This window comes from Glandiceps talaboti, chromosome 8, assembly GCF_964340395.1.
Source record: "Glandiceps talaboti chromosome 8, keGlaTala1.1, whole genome shotgun sequence".
Lineage (NCBI taxonomy): Eukaryota > Metazoa > Hemichordata > Enteropneusta > Spengelidae > Glandiceps > Glandiceps talaboti.
Window position 1 is genome coordinate 19,845,021 of NC_135556.1, and position 17,338 is coordinate 19,862,358.

Genomic DNA, 17,338 nt, shown 5'->3' on the forward strand with positions numbered 1-17,338 from the left:
CACCCAGTTTTCTTTCAAACACATCAAGTTGATGGTATCCCTACTGACACACAATACCAGGATGTGTGTGTTTATTATCAGATATAGGATTAGTGATAACATTCAGTTTACATGTTCTTTGTCTTATATGTGTCTCTGTAGCCTGTTTATGGCGCTGATACTTGTAACTTGGCAATCTCTTGTATTTCTCAGCTTGTCTAGCTTCCCTTATCAAATGAATATTACAGTTTGATGACTCAGTTACAGCTATACCCCAAAGCTTTTATCAGAATATCTCATCAGCTGATTACAGTGTTATTATTCAAATGAAGTCATTATGTACATGAACACACACAAGTGCTATGAACACATGAGTAATGAACAAATAATGCAGGTCATTATCAAGGTGAACGTTATTGATGCATCACTTTGTTCGCATATTATCGAAGATGTATTCACAATTGTTGTAAGTGATATTCAGATACAGAGAGTAGAAATCAATAGAGTCCATATCAGAATTTAGTCACTTTTGAACTTAGGAAGACAAGTCTATACCAAAATAACACATCAGCGCATTAAACAGGTTTTGCAATTAAGACTGATACAATCTGCTACTCATACTTGTGGCCATGATAAAATGCTCTGCCAATCTACCAAACATGCTGAACTCACCTGTCATGGTTACACAGTCCTCAGAACTAACTTAATAGATTGTGTAATTTGGAATGTGGGCTATGAGTAGATTTCCTGTATTTGCACATGTACTAAAGTTGTCTACTCAAAGAAACAATTGGGAACTGAATAGGTTTGCTTAGTCCATATGTCTATGTATTATTGTATATCGAGTACAATGTATGTCTTCCACATTTGTAGTAACACAAATGTACACAGTGATATATATATCCAAACAAGTTTCAAAGTGAAACTGAAGTATTGACCAATCACTGACTCTAGCCTGGGATGTTCCATTACTAACAGTCATTTAGGGGTGGCAACTAATTCTGTATGAGTCTTATGAACCAGATGAATTACAACCTCGGATAAATACAAGTAAACAACAACTGAAAACTGATATACGGACAATTTAGTTTCTAACTGGTTCACGTAATATGTTCTTATAGAAGATTGAGAATTTTAAGCATGTAATTGTGGTCAAGAATTTTAGGAATTTATATGAGAAATTGAGATTCCTGGACTACTTGGAAACAGAGCAATGTTTATGGCATAAAATACAATCATACTATACAAACAGCAGTTTTATAAGTTACTTCAAACCATCAAGTACAATATTAGTGTACAGGTTAATACAAGTAAAGTATCATATTTAGCCTAGTCTAGTTCCTGACAGGGACTGTATTCCGTATCTACTTCATCACTATCCCAGTCTAGTCAAGGCCCCAACGGTTAGACTGCACATATTTCTGTGCTCCCTCCTACAGCATTCATATAAACATGATTATGTTGTTGAATCCCACGTGATTTTAGTTTAAATGACTAGAGGTTGAGTCGTTGGACATTGGACATCATCAAAACAGCTGAACCAAATGAATATTAGTGAGTGGTGACGACAGCCATGGCCATTGACACTTCGCTCACCATGGGGGTGAACCATAATTAACGCCTTTCGCCAGGGCCTTGACTGGACCTGGATAGTGATAAAGTACACACTGAATACGGTCCCTGTCAGGAACTAGACTATATTTATCCTAGAATACAGTCATGTGGTGATTTTTGGCTCTCTGACCACCTTTCCACTACCATGCCTGGCATTTTGCTAGCAGCTGGATTACAATTTCCCTTGCAGTGTTCAATCATAATTGAACACGTTAATTAAGTTTACATCATAAAGCTCAACTCTCTGAGTTGGTTCTAATCACATGGTGATGCTATTAATGTCATCTCACAAGGGAAACATGTAAAACCTAATAAGAATTTGCACCTTCGTTCTGGCTGAAACACCCACTAGCGAAATGCCAGGGGCAAAGGCAAAAGCCAAAACCCTTACAGGCCTGGAATTTTGGTTACAAACCACCACATATGCCCCCCACCCTTCCCCATTGTGAACGAATAAAATACTGATAACCACATTATACATGTACTTTATTTCTTCATTTGATTTATGTGTAAGCCAGTTCTGGTCAGCGCCTACAGTTAAAGTATATAACCACATCAAAGCTGCCTGTGTGGATATAGTCATTTTTTTTGCATACTAGCAGCTCCCTTGGGAGATTCGGAGTCTAAATGTCAAAGGTTATCACACATAAGTGATGGCCAAAACACCTGCAGACATGTATTGTATTGTTTAAATTGTTATCTTAGTAGTAAACAAACTAGACACCTGCGATAAAAAGATCAAAGGGGAATGCAACTCCTGGAAATAAAGGTATTTTCATCAACTTTGACTTGAGAATCAATTCACAATTTCATATCTCATAAATTTTGTGCTATTGCCAAGAAACACACATATAGTCTAGTTCCTGATGAACTGTATTCCATATTATTACTATCGATTGCGTTGATCCGTCCCGTTTGAGGGAACTAGACACATCGTGATAACTGTGGTCTTCACAACATTATTTTGCATAAATTTCACCAGTGGGATCTGTAAGTGGGGTTTCAAAGATATCGGCACTGCAGGAAATGTAAACACTTCTATGTACCATAACAAAGCGTCATCGATACTGCTTCAACTTCCATGTTTCGACTGTCGCACTACCACAGTGATGAACACGTTTTAGCGGATTTCAGTCATTCATGTTTCAACTATCACTTGAAAACATCTACAAATCTGTTTGGAATTACTAAACCATTGCTGAATAATTATTTCAGGCGATCGAATTTTTTGGTTTTCACGTTAAACAGAAGTTCCTGAAATCAAAAGAGTTTTTACAGTTTGTTTTGTCGTCCCGACTATAGTATAAATGATGATACTTGGACGCACACGTCAACCAATTTCTTCCGACTTGGGTGATACACGTAAACCGACTGCCATAGCAAGGGGTTACACTGTACATGTAATATTGCAGACATTATTTGTTTTCTTGTACCTGCAACTCTAGCTTTGAGGATTACCTTATGCCAAATTCTAGACGGGTTAGCTGTTTACACACGATGAGGTCCAACAACACTGCACTCTATACTACGTACGTACGCGTTACGGCATGTGACCTTGTCAACGAAAATTACCGAAGGGTGGTACAAGCCGATCGTTCAATCCTAGTGGCAACTTATAGGACATTCAAGATAATTGAGTTGAATAGACTATGGAGAGGGCATCGCTAAAATGCACCTAAAGGTTCTAAGTTAGGCCACGTTTGGGTATAAAGTGAAATGAATACAAATGTAAATCCGGAAATTACCAATGAGATATCACGTTTGACGTGACCTCTAAACTTCGACTAAATTGTTGTAGATAGCGTGGTATTGCGAACGTTATTTTTTCAGTACTAACAACAAGTTGATCGTTCGACCGATGTTGATTCAATCCTTCTATTAACGTGAAAACCAAACAGTTCGATCGCCTGAAACATGTGAAATAGTTATTCAGCCGTAGTTTAGTAATTCCAAACAGATTTGTAGATGTTTTCATGTGATAGTTGAAACATGCATGGCTGTGAAAGCCGATAACGTGTTCATCACTGTCGTGGTGCGACAGTCAAAATCAACTGTATATAAATTATGGAAACGTGCGAATGAAACAAAAACGAAGAAATTACGCTTCTTGTGCGTCAGTTTTAAAATGACACGGCCCCTAAGTTTGATGTTGCGGCACACTGTCAAGCATGAAGCAACACGTTAATCGTACGTAACAGATACTCACTACATGCAGGACACACTTCAAGTTCAGTTACAGTCACTAATACCAAGCTAATAGGTAATACGTAGGCAAAAACCATCGATGGTTCAGCAAGAATTATGAGACACTCTCGACAGTTTAAAACTAAGACCAAAACCAGAACTTCAAAATCAACATGTACATTGTACAAATCCAGAACCGTTTTTTGAAACACAGACTCTTCATCTCTCAAAGTTGGCGGAGGAAATACATGGAAGTTGAAACAGTATCAATGACACTTTGTTATGGTACAGAGAAGTGTTTACATTTCCCGCAGTGTCGATATCTTTGAAACCCCACTTACATATCCCACTGGTGAAACTTATGCAAAATAATGTTGTGAAGACCACAGTTATCACGATGTGTCTAGTTCCCTCAAACGGGATGGGTCAACGCAATCGATAGTAACTTCACACTTGTACTGTCTAGTCAAGCCCATGACTAAAGGCGTTAATTTTGGTTCACCCCCATGGTGAGCAAAGCGCGAACGGCACATGTCAGTAGTAATCTATCACAAATTGACAGGCTGTTGTCGTCTCTCATTAATATTCATTTGATACAGCTGTTTTGACTATGTCCAACCAGGACTAAAATCATGTGGGGATGCAATGACATCATCATGTTTATATGAACGCTGTAGGTGGGAGCACAGAATTCTGTGTGAGAGTCTCTGGCTTGACTAGATGGTATAAGTGTAAAGTTAACGTAATACGGCATACGGTCCATCAGGAACTAGACTAAGAAACACTAATCTAGTACTATCCCTCATCGAATCTTTTAGTTTTATCTTTCTTTTTTGTAGTTTAGAGACCATATTGGCATCCAAACCAAGAAACACCAAATTGTAACTCTATTTCACCTGTATTGTTTTCACACTGGTCCACCATTGCATCATGGGACTTTATAGCAGACATACATATCTATTAGATGCACACTGACTATTCGTGGATCCTAAGTGCTTATTACCTTGAGATAAATACATCTATTTCCTTGATTGGGATTCCACTTTAAGGTCTGTGCCAGGAGAGATAAGGAAGTGAGAGATAAGGCTGTTGTGTTATTATAGATCTGTGCCAGGGGTAACAGCACTGTTTAGTTCAGTAACAAACACATTGCATTGTTTTCATTATTATTTCATTTGCATTGCCCAAAATATTTAAACACATTTTTCACACATTTGCATTTCATAATGGTGTGTACGGTTTTGACCACTTGATAACCAATGTGCCTGTACGGTTTCGACCACTTGATTACCAATGTGCCTGTGTATGGTTTTGACCACTTGATGACCAATGTGCCAGTGTACGGTTTCGACCACTTGATTACCAATGTGCCTGTATGGTTTCGACCACTTGATTACCAATGTGCCTGTATTGTAATATGGTTTTGACCACTTGATGACCAATGTGCCAGTGTACGGTTTCGACCACTTGATTACCAATGTGCCTGTATGGTTTCGACCACTTGATTACCAATGTGCCAGTGTATGGCTTTGACCACTTGATGACCAATGTGTCTGTATTGTAATATGGTTTTGACCACTTGATGACCAATGTGCGTGCCTGTATTGTAATTGATTCACCACTTGATGACGAATGAGCCTGTATGGTTTAGACCAGTTGATTACCAATGTGCCTGTAAATTTGTAATATGGTTTTTGACCACTTGATAACCAATGTGCCTGTATGGTTTTTGACCACTTGATAATAAAATCAAGACTGAGGAACTGATTAATGTATATTAATTTTTGATGATTTTTATTTTATGTCCTGTGCCTATCACACTGAAGAATGGATAAAGTTGACACTAGCTACAATAGAAATACCAGGGAATATCTGTGTTCATTTTGTACAAGATGCAGGTTTATGAGAGATAAACAACATCTTACTGTATTCTAAAATGAAAGATGCTCAGTAAGTAATGATGACGCCTGTTTAAAACTTATTTTTTCAGAAAGGTAATTATGTGAATGTTATTTTTCTTACTTTTTTTTCAGATTGACCCAAAATGGGTGTCTTTTTGAACGGAAAACATGATTTTCATTAATTTTATTATCATTCTATGAAAAGTGTACCTTGACAACACACTACATAATATTACTGGGTTTTTTACATTCTTCAGATTTCAGACATAAATTTGACAAAATTCAACGCTCCTTTCATTTTCTTGTTCCTTTGCAGTACAACAGTGAAAGCGGCAGTATATAAATCTAAAAATCTATTAATCGTAATAGTGCCTCATATCAATATCTCAAGAATGAAATATGTCACTTGAAATCACAGACACCGATAGCAGACTCCCTGCCCCTGGCCATTACTACTTCCAGACTCAATATGGAATGTTGGATGTATTCCAGGATATCATTCACTCATCCATGCACATCATACATACGTACCACAAATTGAATCAGACAACCATTGGTCTTATGCTTTCAATTTCTCTAGGTTCAGATTTTACAAGTCACTGAACTAACGTCTACAACGCCATTCCTTACTTGCTTTCATTTACTTCACACTTCACTTGCCGTGTTTTGATTTCTATTTACATAACAAAAGCCAGTCTGTAAGGTCATGACCCAGGTCATGTTAATTTGACCTCAACAATAATACAGCCCTAAATTACAGCTTTTCACAAGTAGCGAGACAAGAGGACACAGCGACTTTGTAAAGTCCAGACATTTTTGCTGGTTTGCTATTTTCAATCTTGCACTAATAATTTACTTCTCTGTATTTAGCTAAAATATACATGTTACACGTGAAACACCATATCTTTTCACAACTATACTAATACATATATCCATAACAACTTGAGTACCATGACTAGAAGCTATCTGGATTTAACAAAATATCAAAAACATGTATATATCACATCTAATGATCCAGAACAAAATATACTTACATATAAGAAGCTATACTTTCGGTTCTAACAAAATATTCAACAATTATGTATACACACATTTCAGAGTAAATATTTAAGTAACAAATTCCCATTCTGCTTGCATTGGTTTGACACAGTGGAAAATTATTTAATTTCATTTTTCAATAATAAAATCTAATTTGATTTTGTGAAATATAAATACATTACTAGTATGTTGTAACTGGAAATATAAGTATATTTGTGACCTACAGAGGAAGAATGTCTCAGTACCTTCAAAAATTTTGGAAAATTTGATCACAGTGGATAAATAAAGGAGATCTCGTAATATGGTGCACATAATACAATTTAGAGCTGCTATATTATGACTGATCTACCGATATATGGATTTACAGTATATATATATATATATATATATATACTAGTATATATCTAAATTAAAAGTGTAATGAGGACTAAAGGAAATGACTATGAATTCCATTTATCCTCAAGACACTTGACAATTGATGACCTAACAAAAGTAGGCTTACAGTGTAAAACCATTCACATGACTAGAATACCACGATTTCCCAGAACAGCACAGCCTAGAAACTTGCCTTGTACAACATGACTTTATATATATAGCCTAGTTCTTATACGACATGTTATGATTACTATGATCATTTATGAATGCAGTCGGGGATAGCACAGACTTTTGTCCCAGAATAACGACTTTTCTTATATAAATACGTAAGTGAAGATGATCGTAGTAATCGTGAACGAGGAAAGTAAAAGGCAATGTTGAACATTTTGACTCACATTTTGAACGCAGTTAGTACCAGTAACATAGACATGCATCATCATGACACAGACACATGTTGTCATGATGTAGAACGGCTGGGGTATAAATCTCATAATTTTTGTTCAATTTGGCTTATGCATGGTATAATGTATTAATAATATTATCATTGTAAACCACTACCCTCTTTAGTATGGCAGTGCTTAACAGACGCCCTTAATTGTTGCATCAGCGGAAAGCTGTGCTCCGACTTGCAAGAAGGACGATATAGTGATATAGATATTGTAAAGTGACTCTGCGTGTTAGTCTTCCCTATATTGGTTGATTTGTTGTTTATTTTATTTTTTTTCAAAGGACCTAATACATTTCTGACAAATAATATGCCTTCAATAAATATCAATCAGCAATTTCAATATCAAAGTCTTTCAATCCTATGTTTTCAGACATAAGAGAAAGAAGGACAAAACAGCTGACTATATGTATATGCACAACAAACAAGACTATGTACATTTGTACCTGTGTATCACTATCAGATATAGATATAAGTCCAAACCTTTACATTTAATTTGCTTTATCATCAATTTTCCATGTCACTGATCCCTGTCGGGGGTAAATTGATAGACTTTTTAAATGTATTTGACGACTATATTGGATTCTTTCCAGCCATTAGCTACAATATACCTAAGGCCAAACAAAAACAAACTGTTTGGTTCCGGTAACCTGACCTAACCTAGTTTTTAACTACCAACGCCAAACTGTTTTTCAGGTAAATCTGAAACAACTATTGAAAAATTAAAAAAATTAGCTGAGAAATAGTGAGATTTGATGTCGTCATCACGGCATGTGATCAAAACAACATGGTGGAATAGAGAATATCATATGATGTCTTCTGTGTATCATACAGAAAGTACTTTCATATTGATGATTTTAAAAAAATCCTACCAACCAACCCTATTTTGAAATTTGGTATTATCGGAACCACACAATTTTTTTTATTTGGCCTAACAGCTTAGTAATATCCATTGACTCTCTGTATTTTACTAAATTATTGAATTCTTTCCAAACATATACCCAACTGTAGTATCCAAAAGGTCACAACTGTACAAATCAAGGGTAATATATTAAAGTTAATTTCAAAGTACGTCATATATACATGTACCATATCACTGTAAGGAATTGAAAATGTCACTATGACTTCTCATCTGAAAGAATGATAAATGTGGATTGTTTTAACCCCATGTCTCTTTTCACTGAATTACAAGAATGCACCAATAGTCTGAATCATTCTCAATCCATTAATCAATAGTTTCTATATTTCTGATTTTTTTTTCAGAATTTTTGGTTTGATTTCATTTCACTACATCAGCTATAACTTTAGACTTTGTAAAAGTAGACTTTACTGTCTGCAAAGTACTCACTGAAGAGTGTATAAGTGGCCTATCACAAGTGGATTACTGTTTACAGTCAACAACATTGCCAAACACATTTGCTGAAACAAGCATTAACATTATATCGCAAATCAAATTTTGGATTGAGAATAAAGGTTATTGAAAAATGATGTGACAGAACCCTAAGATCTGCGAGTGCAAGTGTGGCATACTCTAGGTATTTGTACAAATGCTTGCAGTGTTCTCTGTGCATGGTCATACACTCATGAAAATACAGAAGAAAAACACCACAAGTATGAGTGCAAAACCCCGAGTATCAATACAGTACGGGCACTCACAAGGTACGGAGTGCTGTTATTATTACATACGTTTATCGAAAAAAGCAAATTTTTGTAAAAATCACACTGTAAGACCTAGCAGGTTTGTGTACAGTGAACAACCGTGCACAACTGTGCACTTATTTGCATATCATTTGCATACATGTATAATGTTATCAGTATTACACAGCAATACAAATACCACTAGTATGCACATGCACAGGTGTAAGTAATCACTGATACATGCATGTATGTACTGGATATGAGATAAGGCTAGCCTGAGAACATTTTTTAAATTGATTGAAAAAGTCAGGAAATACTTATATGAGTCAGCAGTATGTTGTTGATATAAGTGTTGTGTGGGTTGATCATTGCATGTCTATACATGTTATCTTTTGATACATGTACATTCTTATGATTGTTAAAGAGCATGTACATGTATGAGAATGGTAGAATCCCCCACAGCCATAACTTAGCCTGTCTGTGTCACTGATCTGGAACTATGATAACTTTAATCTAGATGAGGATAGAGTACACAACAGCTATCCTTCTCACTAATCAGCTATGTAGACATGCTAGCCATAACTCAAGTGTTTTACTGCAGTAAGTCGATGCTTGCAAATTGTGGTATTGACTGGTTTTTACAAATTCTACTTTGTGTAATGTTTGAAGTGTTCATTACAAAATCTTTTTTCATCTTTTTCATTTACTCTTATCAATGTTTAAAAACATCTGAAAAAGCTACAAAAAAGATAGTTCTCTTCTGTGCAATCAGATCTGTGTCATAATACTAAGGTGAAAAAAAACAGAAAACAGAAAAATCCAAATTAAGACAATGATTTTCCTCTCTTTCCAGTTCCTACGTGGAGTAAGAACATTTCATCTTTGCTCAATGATATGTTAAAACATACTTTTAATACAAAGTTTTACATATCATAGATTCTTTATCACAAAATTCCTTACATTTATGCGGACATATATTTACCATATCAATGTATAACACTTATTATTATACATTCGCAATACAGAGACAGTTACAATGCAACAATTGGGCAAAACAATGTCAGTACAAAATACAAAATGCCATGTCAAATTTCCCACACTTTAACAGTCACAATTAACTGTCATATATGATCATTGTGATAACAATGACAGCCTTGACTGTCTATTACATTTTTATAGTGACAGTGTGTGAACATGATACTCTTGTGTTCCCATGTACGGATTATACTATAACAACAATTGGTTTAAAATACACATCAGTTCTGTGTTTACTGTACACAATATTTTTATATAGTTGCAGTATATATATCCCAAGATCTTTATACAGCAGTAGGTTGAACTGTTCCATCCTGTGATTTTCCCATAGACTGGTTCTTAAAGTTAAACGGCTATGTTTTGATTGTCGGTCATCACATTAGTAGTGTTATCTTTGTATATATAATGATTACATGGCAGCATTCTTTTGTTCTGGACCAACTTTTTCTATAACTCTGCCAGACATGTACTAATTTTCTCATAAGATTTAAAGGGCTATGTTTCAATCCTGGGTCATTGCATTAGTGTTATCTATCTAAATAAGGATTACATGGGATCATTGTTTTGTTCTGGACCAAAATTTCTTTTTTTATAGTTTTGACAAACAACTGTATTCCACACCTAGATCTGCAGTGGGCCTTTAAACCAGTATTATACTGCATTGTATTGCATTGTATTGCATTGTATTGCATTGTATTGCATTGTACAGCCACATCAAAATGTATCCACTGTAAACTCGCATTATTTCAATCATTTTACATATACTTAACTTCTTCAGTACAAACCACTTTCATCACCAAAATGACTTCAGCAAATTCACTATATGATATTTTCTACATTGGCAAACAAGGTTTTGGCTTGCTAAGACAGACACAAACTAAATCTATTGTCAAATCTTCAATGTGGTAGATTTACACAAGTTGGTGATAGTGGTACATCTGTTGTATGGATATAATCCTCCTGTAATCAAGATAGTATAAACATTGGAAGTCCCCAAAAAAGGACACTTCAAAATCATGGAAGTCATCAGAAACACCACCCTGCTGTGAGTAAAAGTACCACCCAATAGCTTATATCAACATGTCACAACAATAGCTTAGTTTGCAGCTATCCTTGTAAGCCAAAACCTTGATTGCCTGCTGTCATATGTGTTACTTCCTGACTAATTTGAAGTAATTTTACTATAAAAAAAAAAGAAAAAAAAGAACGTATATCCTATAATATTGCATAATTCATGTGATTCATATCCCAAACCTATTGAACATATTTTCACTGTTGTGATATTGCAGATATTTAATGAAAGTGTTTCCTTAGTCTTTTGTTGCTATAAAATATGCATGGCCACTCAAACCATGAGTCAGGATTTCCTGCATTTTCAGTACACCTACTAAACAATACATTAGTGCACATGTATATGAAGTGAAAGTCAAATGACTACCAGCTGTATAAAGTCATATTCAAATCACTGCACTTAACATACTAGCATGTGCCTAGAGGCTTATCGCATGTTACACTTACACTGGAATTCTCTGTATCTGGTGCCATATTTTTTACTATACTAGGACAATGCTAGTTTATTACAAGGACTGGCAATATCCACAGACTACGTACTGTAAGCTGGGTTTACTCTAAACATTATCTTTCTTGGCTACAACTTTAGAAGATTTCGATATCAAGTCACAAAGAAATTCAACCCTCACAATATATTCTCTAAACTAAGTGGATTACCAAACATTTTGATATATACATGTACCATGTGTTTTATGTTCGTTTGTTGACTTCCACATCTTATAAAGATAAAACCCTTGAAATAATATAATTGGACATTGTGAATCTTAAATTCATTTCCACTGCTATTTATGATATAATATGAACACTGGCTTAGAGTCATGTTATATGAGGATTTGGCTATCACCGCTTAAAATCCCATCAGGCCTAGCATAAGGTTGAACAGTCTGAGTAAGCTAATGCAAATTCTTATATATTGCATTTTTTAATAAAAAACTACACTGTACTTGCTGTGAGATGATGTCAAAAGTATCACTGTATGATCTGAATGAACAAGGAGAGTGGAGCAATATAATGTAAACATGACTATAGTTTACAGATTGTATTGTGAGCTTGTTGTCTACTATCTCTCTCTCCATGTATAGTTAAATGGACAAATTCTATTGAAAGTCAAGCTAAATTTGCTGCTGGGGAAAGGGCAAACAGCACATGTCAGTAGTACTCCATCACACACTGACAGGCAGTTGTCATTGGTTATTTCATTCAGTTTACTACAAACTCAACCTACAGTTTGAAAGCCTAAGTCACATGAGAATGCGTTAACATCATCACATTTTTTTAAAAAACCACTCCAATAGCATTAAACTACCGGTGTCGTTTCTAAGGAGGAAATGTTGTACTAGAGAAAGCCATCTGGCTATACAGTGGAGAAAGAGATCATAGAAAATGAACCTACACATATAGTTTTCTAGACTAACATGATTACCATATTCCATGATAAAATGCATATATTTTAAGTTTAAATACACAACCCTTAACCTTACGCTAGGCATGATGGGAAGAGGTGAGTCCAAATCCCCCCATGACTTGAGTCTTGGCTAAATGAACACATACTAATATGTCCAATGTAATTCTAGATATCTTGCTATGCTATTGCTAGCTACCAAACAGCTTTGAATCTAATTATAGATGCAAGTAATTTTTGAAATTTCTGTTTTGACTTCAAAATAACAAACATTTTTACATGTAAAACATATAATGTACAGTAGCAATAGCATCATTAATATTTCACATTTGGATTCACTGTTTAAACTTTATCCATTATATTTATGTGGTTGAATAATATAGTTAATACTGACAGTTTTTTGTGAGGTTTCTCAAAAACTAGACAAATAAAATATAAAGTCATATTCTGTTCAATAATTTTTTTCGAGACAAAGTCAAAATTTTTGTCGATGCTTTGTCAGCTGTAAACTGTATGCTCCAACTTGTTTACAATGTAACATATTTCTAGCAAGCAAGACATGGTGTCAGTTCATTGTAATATACCCCTGATGATGCTGACTTGACGTCAGTGAAAATATCACATTCATCTTCGCAAAAAGAATTGTTTGACTGTGGGTAAACAATTTTTATTCATAATGTCAAAGCCACTTTTTAATATTGCTAGAAGTATATATATGGACTAGATGTGGATATAACATACCAATCGTGTGCTGCCATCTCCCTCTACAGTATACTTTAAAATGCAGAATATCATAGATAAAATTCCATCAATTCTATACATTTTCACACAGAAAACTTTCCTGGTGAGTTCTCTGTTTGTACATGGAAGTATAACCCACATACTTCCATGGTTTGTATCACTTCTACAATGTAGTGTGTTATGAGAGAAGTATTAGCCAATCTCAGAAATATGGACAAGATTTGAAGAATTGTTTGATGGGAAAATAAGAAACAGCTATCACCGCATTCTGACATTAGTGCTGTGTAATAGACCATCTATTCCTTGGACTGTTGGCTATTAGAAATAGATATATGATACTTGTTGGACATTACGTGTGAGACTTACACAGATTCTATTAATAATGCTTTCTATCTCCCACTACGTTCTTTCACGACCTTTGACCCTATAATCAATATCGTCTACAGACATGCAAACGACCAAAGATGTCAACACTTACAATTTAAATATACATCAATTCTGATTTTTTTTAAAACTTGTAATTCTTATCAGATGTTTCTAAAGCAGGTGGATGTAACATATTTTATTTATTCTTTGTCGAACCAGTTCAGTGGATTCACGGTATAAATGTATGCTTGTTAACTGTGAATTGATTTGTCAAATGTTGTCATCTTCATTCCGATCTTTTGGTGGGTGACAGGGAGGGGAGGGGGTGCCTGGTGCAAGGGCAGCAGTTGTATGTGTATACTTTTTATCTTTCGCCATGAATTGAGATTACTTTAACAGTTGCATATCCTGCGACGAACATTAAACTAAAGAGCTACATGTGTATATGAATGAACAAATCTGGAGTTGAGGAAAATCTAAGTTATTAGAAGAAAATGTTGAAACCTAGATGTTTCCATCCATTTGACAGCCACAACCAAGTTAAAGATATTAGAATGAAATAACTATTAGAACAACTTTACTTGATGAGTGTACTGAAGCCCCAAGGCGTTCAACACTTCCAATAATTCAATTTGATTTTTTCTTGACCTCCAACACTGACAGTCATCTCTCTTACCCATACGAGTTGTCTACACATTTCTTTCACAGAGACTACCATGCTGTATATGAAAATTGGACGTCGCATGGCCATTGGACAGTTCACTGTATTATTTGAATCGTTTTGTCAGTCCGAGTAGTTCATATTGAGCTTTCGACCACGACAACCAGCACGACTTACGGTTTATAAGCGAATTGCAAACAATTAATGCGTCGGGTATTCAAATGTTGCCTAACACGTTCCCGTTAGTCTAATAGTCTTTCACACCTATCGATGAAACAATGTACTGAACGGTGTCAGTCACTGTGCCAGCATAAAGACGGCATTGTTCTGAACTCAATCCGTGTCAAGTTACATCCTGAACGTGGCCACAAAGCGTGGAAAATAGATTGTACACCAAAATAAAGTTACTGCATGTATGTATATACCGCGTACCGGTAAGAGACGAATGACAGCACAGCGGCTGGCCCCCGGGTTGGCAATGACACTGCACTGCTGACTTCATAACCAATTTGTACCGTGATAACAGCCATAATAATCGTGGTAGAATCAACTCTGATACACAATGTAATAAATACTTACCTCACGATAACAACATTTTGCTACGAACTTCACAAATTTCCAAGTAGTTGCTCTTTCGGCGGCAGAGTTTGCTACGGTGTCAACTTGGGGAACACCCAATAACAAATACAATACACCCAGACACAACCGGATAGCAGGTAAGTGGGTCAACACTAGAGGGCGTACATCTAGCAACCGATACGATTGTGAGATTTTAATCAGATTGGTGCGAATGATGGAAATCGTACGGTAAATCACCCACAATGTTTTGTTTCTATAAATTTCTACTAACAACTCCATCGCATGTCTAATTGTTTAAGAAATTTTCGTTAAAGAATAGTACTATGAATTAGATATTCCCGACACACTTCACTATATCTACACACTGTGAACGGCATGCAAAGAATGTGAACTTTGACAAAAATAACGTAACACACAACTCGATTTCCACAAGATCAACTTTACAATCGCAGTAATTAGCACAGGATGGAACGAGACCATCCGATAACATTTGATTTATTTCTACTTTATTTCAAAATTATATAAAAACATAATTAGCTTATAGTTCTTGATCACTCATCCCTAAATTAAGCAAAAAACTGAAATCTTTCAAAAAGGAAAAAAACAACTACCGGTAAAAGTTACATGAAATAAATGTAATTTAGTTGTGATTGACACATATATAGACGATGATGCGTTATGTGTGTGATTACAGTTTGATATAAAAGACAAATAAAAATGACATTGTTAATTCAAGAATGGCGCAATTTGAGTTAGTGAAATATTTTATCAGGTAAGTGATTTTTAAAGAAATAACTATAAACGGGTGATTAGCGAGGGCTATTCTTAGGACAACCTCGTTTTCATATCTGCAAAGACGTGTTAAGGTTAATGATTTATACGACCAGTACAAGTCAGCAATGCATGATATAATGGCAAATGTCTGTATTTCATAACGGTTAATGGCATCTGTTGAGCAGCTTTATAGCAAGAGCCGTACAGGAGATATTTACACAGGCGTATGAAAGGGAACTCTTCAGTGGGAAAGACTCGTCGAACATCGAACAAAGTTTGAACATCGTCTTTTCTTTCTCATATTGTGTACAGTTTTATTACAATATGTGTAAACTATATCAGAAGTACTTTTCATAATACAAGTGCAAAACATAGCAACCCCCGCCCCAAATAAAACAAAACAAAACAAAACAAAACAAAACCAGAAGATATTTTCGCAGACAGACAGAAAGGTTGAACCTAATTTTACACTTAAGAGTCATACAAACATAAGTCTCTCCCTTCCTCTGCAAATCAGTATGCTGTGTCGAAATACTTGAAGGCTAGCTACTACATGTATATCCCTTCCTTCGTTTTCCAAATCTATATCGGACACAGTTAATCTTTTCTCATTTATTCTACTCCAAAGAAAATAAAACTGAGATGGAAGACTGATCATTGTAATGTCCGTTATTAGAAAACTATATTACCTCATGATCAATATGCTACTCTGTGTAATTCATTCTCCCCAACTAGGACACTAGACTTTCAGTGCAAGCAGCAGCAACAACAACAACAACAGCAGCAGCAGCAGCAGCAGCAGCAACAACAACAACAACAACAACAACAACAACAACAACAACAAAACAGACAAAATTCATTCTTCCATTCGGCCCCATAGCCAAGAGGTGTGTTGTTTCTACAATGAATAGTGCATTTTAAATATGGAATGTGTGATGATTGTAAATAAATTGAAACAAACAAACAAACAAACAAACAAACAAACAAACAAACAAACAAACAAATAACACAAAGTGTCCTTATGTTACAATTGTCTCCGGGTTTTCTTTCTATCCGTCATCAGTCACATTGAATCTATTTACACCTCCCGGTCGTTGTCAGCATGTGACTATGTCTGACATCAATTTTAATAGCGCCCTTCTTTCATAGCTATATAGCTGTCTATCCTGCTAAGTGTAGTTTTTAATGAAAACATTCTTTCAATGTATCATATTGCTCATATATTGATTAAGAAATACACTTGGCGAATGGGTACATAAAGCAGTGAAGTGCATTACTGTTGTACTTAACATACATAGCGCCCTCAAAGCGCAATTGTGTAAATTCGATGTTGAACAAACTAGTACAGTACGGGTTTCAAATTTCCACTATTGTGTTGTGTTGTGTATACTGTACACGCTGTTGTTGTTGTTGTTGTTATTATTGTTGTTGTTGTTGTTGTCGGTGTTTCTAAATTGCCTATAATCGGAATTACCGGCAGACATAAACAAAATACAAAATACAAAAAAAAGTTATCTTCCGAAGTATTGCTAGTT

General features: G+C 35.4%; 1 protein-coding gene across 1 annotated transcript in view; it reads right to left on the reverse strand.

Annotated features, from left to right (window-relative positions):
- Positions 1-15,118, reverse strand: part of LOC144439468 (kelch-like protein 18) — a 56,368-nt gene extending 41,250 nt beyond the window's left edge. Inside the window, exon 1 of the mRNA XM_078128755.1 lies at positions 15,030-15,118. The gene's annotated coding sequence lies outside the window, so the exon portion shown is untranslated. The remainder of the gene's footprint in view (positions 1-15,029) is intronic.
- Positions 15,119-17,338: the final 2,220 nt, after the last annotated feature.